The sequence below is a fragment of the Phyllobates terribilis genome, unplaced genomic scaffold (genome assembly GCF_046119375.1).
Source record: "Phyllobates terribilis strain yellow unplaced genomic scaffold, ASM4611937v1 Scaffold_11__3_contigs__length_659146591, whole genome shotgun sequence".
NCBI lineage: Eukaryota > Metazoa > Chordata > Amphibia > Anura > Dendrobatidae > Phyllobates > Phyllobates terribilis.
The window spans coordinates 113,940,345-113,958,424 of NW_027362771.1; positions in this window are offsets into that span (position 1 = coordinate 113,940,345).

An 18,080-nucleotide genomic window follows, 5' to 3' on the forward strand; every position below is an offset into this window, starting at 1 on the left:
TAAGATAACATAGATGGGAGAGGTCTCTATGAATAGGAATTCCTAAGTATTTGATACCCTGTGAGGGCCAGGCAAAGGGAAAGTTGGACTGGATGGAATCCTATATGGATTTGGGGAGGGAGACATCGAGGGCCTCAGACTTCGCTGCATTGATTTTAAAATTTGACCATGTAACAAAGTGATCTATTTCAGCCATAACAGCATGGATGGATATATGTGATTGAGTGATATATACTAGGACATCATCAGCAAATAGAGAGCACTTGTACTCGGTGCCTCCCACCTCAATCCACCTAATATTGGGGTTATGGCGAATTGATGAGAGCAGGTGCTCCGTCACTAGGATGTATAAGAGAGGGGACAGAGGACATCACTGCCTTGTCCCATTGGTGATTGTGAAAGGTGATGAAAATGTTCTGACGCACCCCCTGGGCCTTGGGACACCCGGAGCCGGACCCTTTTTGGTGGATGCTGGTGGTTGTAGTCTTCGTGGCGGCGACCCAGTTCCGTGGCTCAGGGCGGTCAAACCAGTGGCGGAACTATTTATGTGGTTTTCATGTTTAAATGTCCGACTACGCCACCCGTGGATTGCGGTCAGAGTGAACCGCCGCTACAGGGCAGACCACTGAGGCTGGTGTTGTGGGTGCAGCAGAGCGTAGCATAACTCCCCACGGGAGGAGTATAGCCTCAGGGCAGTGTATGCGGAGGATGGGGGTGATGGTGCAGGGCAGCAGCAGTAACGACACGGAGTCAGTGATGCAGTTCAGGGCCTTTACTCACAGTTCTTATTATCCAGACCACGTCTGCAGGTAACGGCTGCCCACGTCGTACTGTGCTCACCAGGTGAGGGGCTCAGACAACTCCCAGATAACTTTTGAGCACTTCACAGGACCCCCTTTGTGTGTCCTTTGTCTGGCCTTTCTTACCAACACTTCTGTCCGGCTGCCTCGGGCCTCCTCTTGGTAAACTTGGCGCCAGTTTCCCTGACCCTATGTGGTGCCTTCCTAGCGGGTGTAGCGAGGGGCTGCGCCACATAAAATGTCAGAGCCTCCGGTTTCTAGCTGAGGGTCGTTTCCTGCCTCCACTAGTTCGGGGACCGGTCTCCCCCTTTGGCCTGACCCCTCCACGCAGGTGGATTCGGGCGTGCGGTGGCGACTCGCCCGTCCGCACCCCTGGGATCCCTTCATTCCTCGTTCCTGGAGCCTTCTCCGCTTCTCTTCCTTCCTTCTCCCTCTTCCAGGCCTGGGCCTCTGTTACTAGGCCCGCCTCCGGAGCAGAGCTCATGCAGAGCCCCTGCTCCCTGCCACTTCTGCTCAGACTTCTCTGCACTGAACTAAGATGGTGCCCACCTTTTATACTCCCTTCTCAATGCACCCAGGAACTGCTTCCTCCCTGCTCCTGCACTACAGGGTTCCCCTTCCTCAGTGTTCCCTCCCCCCACTCCAGCCAGGGACAGGGACTGTCGTGCCCATCTCAGGGGCATATTGGTCGCCCTGCCCCACGGCAATGTGGTGTAATGCATGCAGGTGTCGGGTCCTGATCCACACTCCATCCTTACCTGAGAATGAGATATCACACCTCTGGGTGAGGTGCAATACGTCTGTAGCAACCGAGCCCTGCGGTGGACAGCCGAGCTCGATCCTTATAAAAGCTTTTTAACTGCAGCAGCTTTAGTGGACGCTACTGGAGCTGGAATTACCGCGGCTGCTGGCATGAGACTTGCCCTCCAATAGATCCTTGTAAATGGATTTAAAGTGTATTCATTCAAATTAGAGAGACAATTTAAATTAAAAAGCTTAGAGCTGCCTCCACCACAGGGGGGCTCGCTCGACCCACCAGCGGACAGGCACCAGTATTGGGAGAGGGGGGCTGGCCGTCAGGGTTCACCGCGGCTCTGGCACAAACCCGGCGACACGGAGGTGGCACGGGCAGGAGCGGACTGGCCGTGTCGGCTTCTCACTTTTTGGATTTTAGAAGGGCATGACATGCCTAAATATGTGTCTCCCCCTCCTTTTACTCCTCCACCTCTTTTATTTTTGCATGACTATATGTACTTGTCACTTTTCCATGTGTTAGTTATGTCTTCTGAGCAGTTTGTCAGCTTTTGGACACCTTTGAAGGTGTTTTCTATGTGTTTCTATGTGTTTTTGTTTGCCTGCCATTGGTTTTAACGGTGTTCGAAGGTGTTCGACGAACAGTTCGACGAACAGTTCGGCGAACACACGGGTGTTCGACGAACCGAACCGAACTCGAACACTACGGGGGTGGCTCAACACTACTGTTAACCTGTGATTTCTGAGGCTGGTGACTCGGATAAACTTATCCTCAGAAGCAGAGGTGACTCTTGGTCTTCGTTTCCTGGGGTGGTCCTCATGTGAGCCAGTTTCTTTGTAGCGCTTGATGGTTTTTGCAACTGCACTTGGGGACACTTTCAAAGTTTGCCCAATTTTTCGGACTGACTGACCTTCATTTCTTAAAGTAATGATGGACACTTGTTTTTCTTTACTTAGCTGCTTTTTTCTTGCCATAATACAAATTCTAACAGTCTATTCAGTAGAACTATCAGATGGTCCCAACCCCATTTATAAGGCAAGAAATCCCACTTATTAAACCTGACAGGGCACACCTGGGAAGTGAAAACCATTTCCGGTGACTACCTCTTGAAGCTCATCAAGAGAATGCCAAGAGTGTGCAAAGCAGTCATCAAAACAAAATGTGGCTACTTTGAAGAACCTAGAATATAAGACATATTTTCAGTTCTTTCACACTTTTTTGTTAAGTATATAATTCCACATGTGTTAATTTATAGTTTTGATGCCTTCAGTGTGAATGTACAATTTTCAAAGTCATGAAAATACAGAAAAATCTTTAAATGAGAAGGTGTGTCCAAACTTTTGGTCTGTACTGTATGTCTGACATCCATGTTCACTCCTGAGGTCTTATGTGTGGATTCTGAACTGAATACCGACGGGCTTGTTGATGCTGGTACTCAACAACTGCCCTCTTCTGCTCACAAATCCTTCCCAACATCTGCAATGTAGAGTTCTAACACGAGGGGACATCACACACCAGTCTGTGAGCCGGAAGCTGCAAACACTGCTGAAACACTGCAAGGGCGGCGGAAGCTGTAGCTGACTTTCTAAATGGGCACACAGGCGGCGTACTTTAACCAGCAGATCCGGCAGCTTCGGGTAGGATTTGAGAAACCGCTGAACCACGAGGTTAAGCACATGGGCCAGGCATGGTACGTGTGTGAGCTCGCCTCGCCTCAGAGCCGCCACCAGGTTCCGGCCATTGTTACTCAACGACCATGCTTGGCTGTAGGTTCAGCGGTGTGAGCCACAGATCTGCCTGCTCTTTCAGAGCTGTCCACAACTCTTTAGCATTGTGCGGTTTTTCACCTAAGCATATTAGCTTCAGCACAGCCTGTTGCCGCTTGGGCGAGGCAGTGCTGCAGTGCTTCCAGCTTGTGACTGATGTGGTCATTTCAGAGATGGAGGCTGAAGAGGAGGAGGAGGCTGAGGAGGATGAGGTGCAGGAGCTGTAGACCGTGGGGGCAACCCTGATTGACCTAGGGCCCGCAATCCTTGGCGTCGGGAGGACGTGTTCCGTCCCAAGTTCCGACTGGGTCCCCGCTTCCACTATGTTAACCCAGTGTGCCTTCAGTGAGATGTTCTGTCCCTGCCCACAAGCACTTGTCCACATGTCCATGGTTAGGTGAACTTTACCGGTAACTACTTTGTTGAGAGCACAGCTAATGTTTTGGGACACGTGCTTGTGTAATGCGGGGACGGCACACCGGGAGAAATAGTGGCGGCTGGGGACCGAGTACCAAGGGACGGCCGCCGCCATCAGGTTGCGGAATGCTTCTGTCTCCATGAGCCTAAAAAGCAACATTTTGAGCGCAAGCAGTCATGAAATGTGAGAATTTAGTAGTGTGGTCTGTGTGGCATTGGCTGCATATTTGCGCTTGCATTCCAAGGACTGGGGTAGGAACAACAAGGACATGGACATGCTTCCTGATGCAGCGACTTGAGGGTGTGCAACGACAGGTGCAGGGCAGGAGGCGTCTTCGCATGCAACATGGACAGGAGATTCGCTTGCATGCACAACAGCGTAAGAAGCAATGGTGCCACCCGCAGACACTGTTCCTGGACCCTGGGGTTCAGCCCACAAAGTCGAGTGCTTTGCTGCCGTGTGCCTGATCATGCTGGTGGTGGCCAGGCTGGTCGTTTTGCCACCCCTGTTGATGCTGGCCTGGCAGGTGGTGAAAATGGCCTTTTTGGAGTTATCGGTAGAGTCTTTAAAAATCAACCAGACTCGGGAAGACCTAACAGTTGTACTGGCAACTTCCATCGTGTTGGTGTTACGGGGAACGGTTGCCTGCCTTCTGTCTGCGGCCACCACACTGCTTCTTCCTGCCTGTTGGGGTGCTCTGCCTCCCTCCCCCTGTGTGCTGCTGTCCTTGCTCTGCATGTCCTCCTGCCAGATTGGGTCAGTTACTATATCATCCACCACCTCGTCTTCCACTTCCGCACCCTGGTCATCCTTCTGACTTTCTGGCAATTGTGTCTCATCATCATCCACCTCTTGTGACACTTTCCCACCATCGCCTTCATGTGACCATGGCTGCTCAAATATTTGAGTATCGCTACACGCGATCTCCTCTTTCCCCGCTTCAAGTGGACCGGGCGAGAGGCCCCAATCTATAAATGGAAAAGTGAACAGATCTTCAGAGTGTCCAAGTGTGGGATTAGTTTTCTCTGGCATGGTGGGAGGAAGGAGGATCAGGGTGAGGAATATGCGGTCCAGACTCACGGCTACTGACACTTGACTGTGTGGAAGACAGGGTGGTGGTGGTGGTGGTGGTTAAGTGACTGGAAGCATTATCCGCTATTCAACCAACAACCTTTTGACACTGCTCTGGGTTCAATAGTGGTGTGCTGCGGTCCCCTAGAAATTGGGACAGGAAGGTCAGGCGAGAAGATGTGGGTGTTTGTTGTGGCACAATTTCAGCTTGCCCACGGCCTTGTCCTCGGCCTCTGCATGCACCATTACCATCACGTCCAGTTCCCCGTGCCTTGCCTCGTGCCTTGCCCATTTTAAATGAAGGACAGTATCTTCCACGCTCACTACAAATGACTGAGTCTGGAGTGAACTTATATGTGATCCGTGTGATAGAGAAAACAGAGTTTTAAATACCTGGCTTGTAGGTAAGTAGTTTGAACAGCAAACTGGTGTGAATTGCTTTTATGACACACTAAAGAAAATTTTTAATGGAGGCCAGAAATGGCAGTATTTTCTGACAACGTATATGTGATCCGTTTGATGGAGAAAACACGGTTTTAAATAGCTGGATTTCTAGCGCTCTAACATGGAAAGGACCTGGCTGTATTCTGCAGTGCCAACAAGCAAATGGCGCAGAAAAAATGGTGTTCTCTGGATTGCTTTTTAAGAAAATAATGAGGATTAAAAGAAAAGTATTCCTGGCCCCTGAGACCTGGGCTTTTGTATAGAAATATCTAACAGCAGCAGAAGGCAGAATTGGAATGGAGCCTCTTGTGCTATATGCACTGCAGTCTGCTATATACACTGCCTGCCTATACTCCCTGCCTGCCTGATATCTCTGCAGATAGATTAGTCCTCAGAAGGACTGTTTGTTAAGATGGATATGTGTAATGTACGGTTTTTCTCCCTACACTACCTAATACACGATCAAATCTCTTCCTGACACAGCAGCAGCTCTAAACTGTCTGATCCGGAGTGACTGTGACGAACATGTCGGCGCCAGGTCTGATATAGACCTGATGACGCTGTGCGGCCAGCCAATCACTGTAATGCCACAACCACCATGGCTGCAGCATTACAATGAGTGGCAGGCAATCCCTGCATGTTGATTGGCGCTCTAAAGACCGCCAAACATGCTGGGAGGGGACCCGAGTTCCCGCCCGAGCAACCCGGAAATACTCGGTGAGCGCCAAGCATCTCGAGCAGTGAGAGCACGGAGCAGTAGCGAGCATACTCGCTCATCACTAGTCTGTGTCTTTGTATATGTCTCTATATGTTTGTGTGTGTGCACATTTCTGCGACCCGTATATGTGCAAGTCTATGTGTGTGTATATGTGACTACTAGTGTTGAGCGAGCACTAAAATGCTCGGGTGCTCGAAGCTCGGGCCGAGCTCACTGTGATACTCGGGTGCTCGACCCGAGCAACGAGCCCAATGTTAGTCTATGGGAGACCCGAACATTTTTGCGGCGGCTCCCCCGGCAGTCTGTAGAAAGCCTAAAAAGTGCCCAAAACGATAGTGACAGTGCTCAAATGACATGGGGACAGCATGGGGATCGGCCCTGGAAGCATTTCTGACCCCCAGGTCACTGCTGTCAACAACGTGGTCAGAGGTATTAAGCCACTTTTACAGGCTCACAATAAAACGTTCAAAAACGAAAGTGAAAGTGCTTTCCTGTGAAATATGTTAACCCCTTAACGACCATGGATCTTTCTGTTTTTGTGTTTTCCTTTTTTGCTCCCCTTCTTCCCAGAGCCAGAACTTTTTTAATTTTCGTTCAATATGGCCATGTGAGGGCTTACTTTTTGCGGGACGAGATGTACTTTTAAACACCATCACTGGTTTTACCATATCGTGTGCTGGAAAATGGGAAAAAAATTCCAAGTGCAGTGAAACTGCAAAAAAAATCCAATTCCACAGTTGTTTTTTGGGTCCTTTTTTTACCACGTTCACAGATTGCTAAAACTGACCTGCCAACATTATTTTCCAGGTCGTTACGAGTTCATAGACACCAAACATGTATAGGTTGTTTTTTATTTAAGTGGTGAAAAAAAAATCCAAAGCTTGCTAAAAAAAACAAAAAAATGACGCCATTTTCCGAGACCCTTAGCTTCTCCATTTTTCGGGATCTGGGGCCAGGTGAGGGCTTATTTTTTGCGTGCCGGGCTGACGTTTTTATTGATACCATTTTGGGGTAGATCCGATGTTTTGATCGCCCGTTATTGCATTTTATTGCAAAGTTGTAGCGACCAAAAAAACTTAATTCTGGCGTTTTAAAATTTTTTTCTCGTTACGCCATTTACTGATTATATTAATTCTTCTTTTATATTGATAGATTGGGCGATTCTGAACGCGGCGATACCAAATATGTGTATGTGTTTTTTTTTTTATATATATATATTTTATTTTGAATGGGGCGAAAGGGGGGTGACTTAAATCTTTATATATTTTTTATTTTTTTTAAAACTTTTTTTTTACACTTTCTGCTTGCTTCTATAGTCTCCAGAGGAGACTAGAAGCAGCAGTTGTCTGATTGCTTCTACTGCATACAAGCGATGAGCAGATCGCTTGTATGCAGGAGAAATGCTCACTTGCTATGAGCGCTGACCACTAGGTGGCGCTCATAGCAATTGAGACATGACAACCACAGGCGTCTGCTGCAGACCCTGAGTTGTCATGTCCACCCATTGGTGACCCGCGATCACGTGACGGGGTCACTGATGGGCGGAGCTTAGGACTCCCGGAAGCGCGAGTTAATGCCACTGTCAGAGATTTAACATGTTAACAGCCGCGGGTGGATTGCGATTCCAATAATCAGCTGACATGTGCTCGCTTCAGTGTGGCCTCACCGCCGGAGCCCCCGCTGAACCGGCCTTCCCAACCTGGTGCGTACTATTACTGACCAGGTCGGAAAGGGGTTAAGGAACATCCTTTCCAGGGTAAAGACTTGTGTATAAGGTAAAATAAATAACCAAAAACAAAAATACTCCTCCACACCTTGGGCTATGTTCACAAGTAGCATTTTTTATGCGTTTTTGCACATTTGTATTGCTTTCAACCGTGACAAATGCATTCACCGGGAAATGTCATTTTAACATTTTACAACCTTATCTGGCCATGTGCTGTGTGACACATGCATACAGTGCTAAAAAGACATGGGAACAGCATGGGGAAGACCCCTGGAAGCATCTCTGACACCCAGGTCACTGCCTAAAAGTGTGCCCATCAGAAGTGATCCTTGCCGCATCAGAAGATGCAGACTTGCAACTATCCCCGTGCAAGTCCTTGTCCCAGGGCAGTGTTCAATTGTACCTCCCCCATAACTTGCAATACAAGCGCAAGTATGCAGCCTGCCACCCACCCACCCCCAGGCTGCAATACCATACTACTAGCTTGCTTGCACTTGAAATTGGGCCTTTTAGGCATGTGGAGGTGGAATCTGGCCACCACGTCATGGCTGCGTCGGTAGCCTGGTATTCATACTCAGTCCCCAGCCGCCCGGCGGCCGGGTGTCTACGCTTGGTCCCCAGCCGCCAGGGGGCGGCCGGGTGTCCATACTCAGTCCCCAGCCGCCCCGCGGCCGGGTGCCCACACTCAGTCCCCAGTCGCGTGGGGGTGGCCGGGTGTCCATAAACGGTCCCCAGCCGCCCCTATTTGTCCCGGTGCGCCTTATACACAAGCGCGCATATCAAAACATTACCTGTGCCCTCCCCAGTGCATTTAGTGGGAAGGACAGCCTAACCACAAACACGTGGACAAGTGAATGTGGCCAGGAATGGTCCATCTCACTGGCGCCTTCACACTGGGTTAATATTGTGGAAGCCGGGACACAGTTGGACACTGGGATGCAACACGTCCTCCAGACATAGAGGATTGCGGGTCCTGGGTCAATCAGGCTTCAAAACAAAGTTCAGAAGGTAGACAGCAGCAGTGGTCGGCCTCCTACACAGCCAGTAAATTATTCATGATCATGAGGCCATCCACCTCCTTAGCTTTCTGTTCCTTGGAATGCAAGCGCATGTATGTAGTAGCAGCTAGGCCTGAGGTCGTCAGCGTTTTGGCGCATATTCTACCTCCTTTGAGGATTGCTGGATGTTTTCCTGCTACTATCCCAGTTCTATGACTCCCGTTAAAACAAAGCTTCAGGTGATGAATGATGGATGAGGTGGTGGCAAAGGAGAAAGAGCAGGAGGAACAGGGACCATTCACATCAATATCAGGCCAGCCAACCACACATGTCTTGTAGGATATGTTTCTGTACCAGGGGCGGACACAGACTGTAGTGGGCCCCTGTGCAAGAAATTTTTGGGGGCCCCCCCCTGCGCTTCATAAGGCAACAAAGTTATGTAAACATAACCCCCCCCATGTGCAGCTCACATCCCCCCCATGTGCAGCTCTCATCCCCCCCATGTGCAGCTCACCCCCCCCGTGCATCTCCCATCCCCCCCGTGCATCTCTCATCCCCCCCATGTGCATCTCTCATCCCCCCCATGTGCATCTCTCATCCCCCCCCATGTGCATCTCTCATCCCCCCCCATGTGCATCTCTCATCCCCCCCATGTGCATCTCTCATCCCCCCCATGTGCATCTCTCATCCCCCCCATGTGCATCTCTCACCCCCCCCATGTGCATCTCTCATCCCCCCCATGTGCATCTCTCATCCCCCCCACTCCCAGTTAATTAATTGTATTTAAAACAAATAAAACTTGTTATACTTACCCCCATGCGATCCCTGCAGAATCCTGGCGCTCGTCCATGTCGCTGCCACCAGGCTCTCCTGACGTTGGGCCATGTGACGGTGCCACATGCATAGCCATCAGCTTTTGTTTTGGCCAAAAGATTTTTAAAGCCGCCACCACGATAAGGTAAACTCTTCTGGCCGGGCCCTACTCTAACCTATTAAAATTTTCTTAAAATATCCAATACTCTTTTTAGATATATTTTTATTTAGTTTTCTTTAAGGGAATGTGTCATATACATTTTTTTTTTAAAATGACCAATAATACCACATACAGGGAATACCGCCACACCATGACCAGACCACATATTACCACAACATAGTGACCGAATAATACCACATACAGGGAATACCGCCACACCATGACCAGACCACATATTACCACCACATTACTAATATTACCACCACATTACTAATATTACCATAAGTGTCATTATACACGGGAGCTCTATACATGGTATGTATAATGTAAGTGTCCAGGTAATCTAGTGATCACCAGTGACATTATACACAGGAGCTCTGTATATAGTGTCAGTGCACAGGTAATACAGTGATCACCAGTGACATTATACACAGGAGCCCGGTACATAGTATATAGTGTAAGTGTACATGTAATGCACTGACTCACTGGTGACGTCTCTAGGTGAAGTCCTTCAGCTACGCTTTTCTCCTTCATCCAGCACAGACCGCCATCACATCTTCCAGCCAGGACTCGTCTCTGCATAAAATAACACAGTTATCTAGAGCACATTCCCCAACTTCTACATTACGCAGCTGAATACAGACGTGCATCCACCATCAATATATGGTTAGTTATTATGCAACCTACCATTCCAAATATAAATTGTAATCCACCACGGTGCCCCCATTAACTGTAAATAGGCACTTAATATATAATTTAATTAGAACCACTACTCTTTCCGCCAATTTGTTACCAGTTACATTCCTGCATCCGCAATGCCCCCTACTCTATACTTCCTGCTCCCCGCATTCATTATTTACATGCACCCCCTGCCCCAATTCATTATATCATGTCCGTGCTCTCCCCACCCCATCATCATTTATCATTTACTGTCCCCCACCCCACATTCATTATGTGCAGCTCGTTATCCCCCTACTCCCAATTCCCCCATGTGCAACTCATTTTCTCCCAATTCCCCCATGTGCAGCTCTCATCTCCCCCATGTGCAGCACTCACCCCTCCATGTGCACATCTCTCACCCCCCTCCCCCGCATGTGCCCCTCTCTCATCCCCCCATGTGGACATCTCTCATCCCCCTCCCCCACATGTCCACATCTCTCATCCCCCTCCCCCACATGTGCACCTCTCTCATCCCTCTCCCCCACATGTGCACCTCTCTCATCCCCCTCCCCCACATGTGCACCTCTCTCATCCCCCTCCCCCACATGTGCACCTCTCTCATTCCCCTCCCCCACATGTGCACCTCTCTCATTCCCCTCCCCCACATGTGCACCTCTCTCATCCCCCTCCACCACATGTGCACCTCTCTCATCCCCCTCCACCACATGTGCACCTCTCTCATCCCCCTCCACCACATGTGCATCTCCCATTCCCCTCCACCACATGTGCACCTCTCTCATCCCCCTCCACCACATGTGCACCTCTCTCATCCCCCTCCACCACATGTGCACCTCTCTCATCCCCCTCCACCACATGTGCACCTCTCTCATCCCCCTCCACCACATGTGCACCTCTCTCATCCCCCTCCACCACATGTGCACCTCTCTCATCCCCCTCCCACACATGTGCACCTCTCTCATCCCCCTCCCCCACATGTGCACCTCTCTCATTCCCCTCCCCCACATGTGCACCTCTCTCATTCCCCTCCCCCACATGTGCACCTCTCTCATTCCCCTCCCCCACATGTGCACCTCTCTCATTCCCCTCCCCCACATGTGCACCTCTCTCATCCCCCTCCCCCACATGTGCACCTCTCTCATCCCCCTCCACCACATGTGCACCTCTCTCATCCCCCTCCACCACATGTGCATCTCCCATTCCCCTCCACCACATGTGCACCTCTCTCATCCCCCTCCACCACATGTGCACCTCTCTCATCCCCCTCCACCACATGTGCACCTCTCTCATCCCCCTCCACCACATGTGCACCTCTCTCATTCCCCTCCACCACATGTGCACCTCTCTCATCTCCCCCCCCACATGTGCATCTCTCATCTCCCCCCGATGTGCATCTCCCATTCCCCCCACTCCTAGTAAATTGTATTTAAAAAAAAAAAAACTTGTTATACTTACCCCCATGCGATCCCTGCAGAATCCTGGCGCTCGTCCAAATCGCTGACACCAGGTTCTCCTGACTTCCGGTCATGTGACGGCGCCGTCACATGACCGGAAGTCAGGGGAATCATGAAAGCGCTGCCGCAGCAGCGCAGCGCTAAGATGTCCCGGACCCGGCTCTTAGCATGGGGCCGGGGGCCCCATGAGGAGAGAGACGCACAAGAGGGGGGCCCCCAAGGGGGCCCCTACCGGCTGGGCCCCATACTGGAGTCAGGGCAGTCATGCCCTGATGGCGGCCCTGCTGGAGGGGCCCCCTCTCCCTCGGGGCCCCCGTTCAATGAACCGGCTGCACGGGCGGTAGTTCCGCCCCTGTTCTGTACCAAAAGAAGCGGTTCAGCTACACAGTTATAAGGCATACTATGTTTCCACTATGTTTACCCAGTGTGCCGTCAGAGAGATGTACCGTCCCTGGCCACAAGCACTTGTCCACGTGTCCGTTGTCAGGTGGACTCTCCCAGTAACTGCGTTGTTGAGGGCACGGCAGATGCTTTGGGACACGTGCTTGTGTAGTGCGGGGATGGCACACCGGGCAAAATAGTGTCGGCTGGGGACCGAGTACCAAGGGCCGGCCACCGCCATAAGATTGCGGAAGGATTCCGTCTCCACCAGCCTAAAAGGCAGCATTTCCAATGCAAGCAGTCGTGAAATGTGCGAATTTAGGACTGTGGCCTGTGGGGCGTTAGCTGCGAATTTCCGCTTTCGTTCAAAGGTCTGGGATATGGACGATTGAACGCTGCGGTGGGACGTGGACGTGGACGTTGATGCTGTTTCTTGAGAAACTGCCATAACAAGTGAAGACTGAGAGGAGGGGGCATCTTTACATGCAGTATGGACAGGGGATTGCCTTGCACACACAACAGGGGGTTCTATTGCACGCACAACAGTGGAAGAAGCAGTGGTGACACCCGCTGACACTGGTCGTGGACCCTGGGTTTCGCCCCACAAAGTCGGGTGCTTTGCTGCCATGTGCCTGATCATGCTGGTGGTGGTCAGGCTGGTAGTTTTGTCACCCCTGCTGATGCTGGCATGGCAGGTGGAACATATGGCCTTTTTGGGGTTATCAGCAGAGTCTTTAAAAAAATTCCAGACTCTGGAAGACCTACCGCTTGTACTGGCAACGTCCCTCGTGTTGGTGTTACGGGGAACGGTTGCCTGCCTTCTGTCTGCGGCCACCACACTGCTTCTTCCTGCCTGTTAGGGTACTCTGCCTCCCTCCACCTGTGTGCTGCTGGCCTCACTCTGCATTTCCTACTTCCACGTTGGGTCAGTTACTAGATCATCCACCACCTCCTCCTCTTCCACTTGCGCACCACGATCCTCCTCCTCACTTCCTGGCAATTGTGTCTCGTCATCGTCCACCTCTTGTGACAGATTGCCAACGTCGATTTCCTGTGGCCGTGGCTGTTCAAATATTTGGGCATCGCAACATGGGATCTCCTCTTCCACCACTTCAAGCGTATCAGGCGAGGGGCCCAAATATGGAAATGGACCAGTGAACAGCTCTTCAGAGTGTCCAAGTGTGGGATCACTTGATGTCTGACGACACTCGGCATGGTGGGAGGAAGGAGCATCAGGGTGAGGAGGAGTATGCGGTCGAGACTCACGGCTACTAAGAGTTGACCGTGTGGAAGACAGACCGGAGGTGGTGGTGCCCAGGTAACTGGAAGTATTGTCTGCTATCCAATTAATAACCTGTTCACACTGATCAGTTCTCAATACTGGTGTTGTTCTGTGCTTCCCTAGTAATTCGGTCAAGAAGTGGGAGCGAGAAGATGTGGCTGTTGGTTGTTGCACATTTTCACCTTGGCCACGGCCCCGTCCTCTGCACGAACCATCACCAGAACGTCCACTTCCACGTCCCTTGCCACGCGCCTTGCCCATTGTAAATGAAGTAAAATAGCTTACACTTGCACTATCAATGGAAAAAGGGTAATAAAGAGTAGATTAGAACCGTGGAAGAGGAAAACCACAGTTATTGTTTACTGGGGTATACCACACTTTTTTAAATAGAGATATTTGCGGCTGAACAGTGAGCGACACACTCAAACTGCTTTTTTTTTAGATACCAAAGGCCCAAAACTGGATAGTACAGCGATTTGACCCGTGGAACTGCGAAACCACACTGGGATGTCGGGCCTACACAAGACTATTTTCAACAGATATATTTTTGTGTCACAACAGTCAGGAGACACTACTGTTTTTCTTTACGGAAAAAACTACCAAAACCTGAATAATAGAGATTTTTTACCGTGGGATGGCAAAACCACAGTTATTGTTTACTGGGGTATACCACACTTTTTTAAATAGAGATATTTGCGGCTGAACAGTGAGCGACACACTCAAACTGCTTTTTTTTTAGATACCAAAGGCCCAAAACTGGATAGTACAGCGATTTGACCCGTGGAACTGCGAAACCACACTGGGATGTCGGGCCTACACAAGACTATTTTCAACAGATATATTTGTGTCTGAAAAATCAGGGAGACACTATTTATTTTTTTTACAGCAAAAAATGCAAAAAGCAGGATAATAGAGATTTTTTACCGTGGAACAGCAAAAGCACGCTTCTGTCTCTCTTGCCTACACCAGACTATTTTCAACAGATATATTTGTGTCTGAAAAATCAGGGAGACACTATTATTATTTTTATACAGCAAAAAGTGCCAAAAACAGGATAATAGAGATGTTTTACCGTGGAACATCAAAGCCACAGTAATAATTTACTGGTGTATTCCAGGCTCTTTAAAATATATATATATTTGCGGCTGAACAGTGAGCGACACACTCAAACTGTTTTTTTTAGATACAAATGGCCCATAGAACTGCAAAACCACACTTATATTTCTCTGGCCTACACCAGACTATTTTCAACAGATATATTTGCATCTGAAAAATCAGAGGCACACTTTTTTTGGGGGGGGGGGCACCAAAAGGTTAATAAGATGGGTATTTGTACATTATGGAGGAGGAAAAAAAAAAGAGGATTTAGATTAAAAAAAAAAGGATTTTTCCTGGCCCCCGGGACCTGGAGCTAAGTCCAGCAATTTCAGCAACAGGAGCAGCACACAGGACTGTAATGCAGCGTTTGCTGGCATAACCACTGCATCTCCTAAACAGCCTGCCTGCCTGCCTGCCTGATATACCTGGGATGGATATTAGTCCTGAGAAGGACTGTTTGTTTGATCTGGCAGCCTTTACAGACCCTACACTAACTATTTGCAGGATATATCTCTCCCTAAATCAGCAGCGCTGTCCCTACACTGTCTGATCCGGAGCGACTGTGTCCAAGATGGCGGCGCCCGGTTTTAAATACTCGAGGTGACGCTGTGCGGCCAGCCAATCACTGTAATGCCCACAAACAACATGGCTGCGGCATTACAGTGACTGGCTGGCAATCCCTGCATGTTCAATGGCTCTGTAAAGAGCGCCAAACATGCAGGGCGGAGACCCGAGCTCCCGCCCGAGTAACCCGGAAATGCTCAGTGCTCGCCGAACATCCCGAGTAGCGTGATGCTCGGGCGAGTACCGAGCAGTGTTGAGCATGTTCGCTCAACACTAGTGACTACGTGTGCGTATGTGCATGACTGCATGTGCATGACCATGTGTGTGCATGCCTGCTGGTGTCTGACTGTGTGTGTGCATGACTGCGTGTGTGTACAAGACTGCATGTGTGTGCGTGACTGCATGCATGACTGCGTATGTTTACAAGACTGCGTGTGTACACGACTACATGTGTGTGACTGCATGTGTGTATGTATGTGCGTGACTGCATATGTGTGTATGTGCGTGACTGCATGTGTGTGTATGTGCGTTACTGCATGTGTGTGTATGTGCATGACTTCGTGTATGTGTATGTATGTTTGTGACTGCATGTGTGTGCATGTGCGTGACTGTGTATGTGTGTGACTTTGTGTATGTATGTGCATGCCTGCTGGTGTCTGACTGCGTGTGTGCATGACTGCGTGCATAGGCAGATTATAATGTGGGCAATCTGGGCTACCGCCCAGGGCCCCGAGGCTCCGGGGGGCCCATAGCCAGACTGCCCTCATATAATCCTTTGTGCACTGACATCTGCAGCTCGGTAGCGTCTAGAGTGCAGTTGATTTTTGAGGGGATGATGGGGCGGGGCTTCCTTCAATCCAGTGAAGACCCGATAGCAGGAAGCATCATGGAGCTGGAGCTGTGGCTGATGAAGTGGACAGAGAGGCCCCATGATGGAGCTGTGTGCAGGTGGAAATGAGGACACAGGGCTCAGTGTGAGTGGGCTGAGGATGAATTTTGGGTGCAAAGAAATGTGGATGATGGTATTGTATGGGGGCTGCATGATGGAGGGTTGTATAGGGAAATGGCCACTTCTACTTGTATAACACTGCTTATGGGGCGGTGCTTTCACAGGAAAAGGGTTTATGTTATATGCGTGAGGCTGCATGGGGAAGGTGATTATGGGCTGTATAGAGAAGAGGGGGATGATGAGGGTCTGTGTGGAGAGGGGAGATGATGATGGGGGCTGTGAAGAGGGGGGATGATTATGGGGCTGTGAGGAGGGGGGATGATGATAATGATGGGGTTGTGAGGAGGGGGGATGATGATGATGGGGGCTGTGAGAAGGGGGGATGATGATGATGGGGGCTAGGAGGGGGTATGATGATGATGGGGCTAGGAGGGGGGATGATGATGATGTTGGGGGCTAGGAGGGGGATGATTATGATGATGGGGGCTGTGAGGGGGGGTGATGATGGGGGCTGTGAGGAGGGCGAATGATGATGATGATGGGGTTGTGAGGGGGGGATGATGATGATGATGAGGGTCTGTGTGGAGAGGGGGGATGATGATGGGGCTGTGAGGAGGAGGGATGATGATGGGGCTGTGAGGAGGAGGGATGATGATGGGGGCTGTGAGGAGGGGGGATGATGATGATGATGATGGGGCTGTGAGGAGGGGGATGATGATGATGTTGATGGGGCTGTGAGAAGGGGAGATGATGATTATGGGGCTGTGAGGAGGGGGGATGATGATGATGTGGGCTGTGAGAAGGGGGGATGATGATGATGGGGGCTAGGAGGGGGTATGATGATGGGGCTAGGAGGGGGGATGATGATGATGGTGGGGCTAGGAGGGGGATGATTATGATGATGGGGGCTGTGAGGGGGATGATGATGGGGGCTGTGAGGAGGGCGAATGATGATGGGGGCTGTGAGGGGGATGATGATGATGAGGGCTGTGAGGAGGGGGGTTGATGATGATGATGATGATGAGGTTGTGTGTGGAGGAGAGGGGGGATGATGATGGGGCTGTGAGGAGGAGGGATGATGATGGGGGCTGTGAGGAGGGGGGATGATGATGATGATGGGGCTGTGAGGAGGGGGATGATGATGATGATGGGGCTGTGAGGAGGGGGGATGATGATGGGGGATGATGATGGTGATGATGTGGGCTGTGAGGAGGGGGGATGATGATGATGATGGGGGCTGTTGGGAGGGGGGGTGATGATGATGATTATGGGGGTTGTGAGAAGGGGAATGATGAAGATGGGAGCTGTGAGGGGTGATGATGATGATGATGATGGGGCTGTGAGGAAGGGGATGATGATGATGATGATGGGGGCTGTGAGGAGGGGGATGATGATGATGATGGGGCTGTGAGGAGGGGGTATGATGATGATGGGGGCTGTGAGAAGAGGAAATGATGATGATGATGGAGGCTGCGAGGAATGGGATGATGATGGAGACTGTGAGGAGGGGGGATGATGATGATGGGAGCTGTGAGGAGGGGGGTGATGATGATGGGGGCTGTGAGGAGGGGGGATGATGATGATGAGGGCTGAGAGGAGGGGGTGATGATGATGGGGGTTGAGAGGACGGGGGATGATGATGATGTGGGCTGTGAGGAGGGGGGATGATGATGATGATGATAGGGGCTGTGAGGAGGAGGGGTGATAATGATGATGATGGGGGCTGTGAGGAGGGGGGATGATAATGATTATGGGGGCTGTGAGGAGGGGGGATGATGATGATGATGGGGGCTGTGAGGAGGGGGATGATAATGGTGATGATGATGGGGCTGTGAGGAGGGGGGATGATGATGATGGGGGCTGTGAGGAGGAAGGATGATGATGATGATGGGGGCTGTGAGGAGGAATGATGATGATGATGGGGGCTGTGAGGATGGGGGATGATGATGATGGGGCTAGGAGGGGAGATGATGATGGGGCTAGGAGGGGAGATGATGATGGGGGCT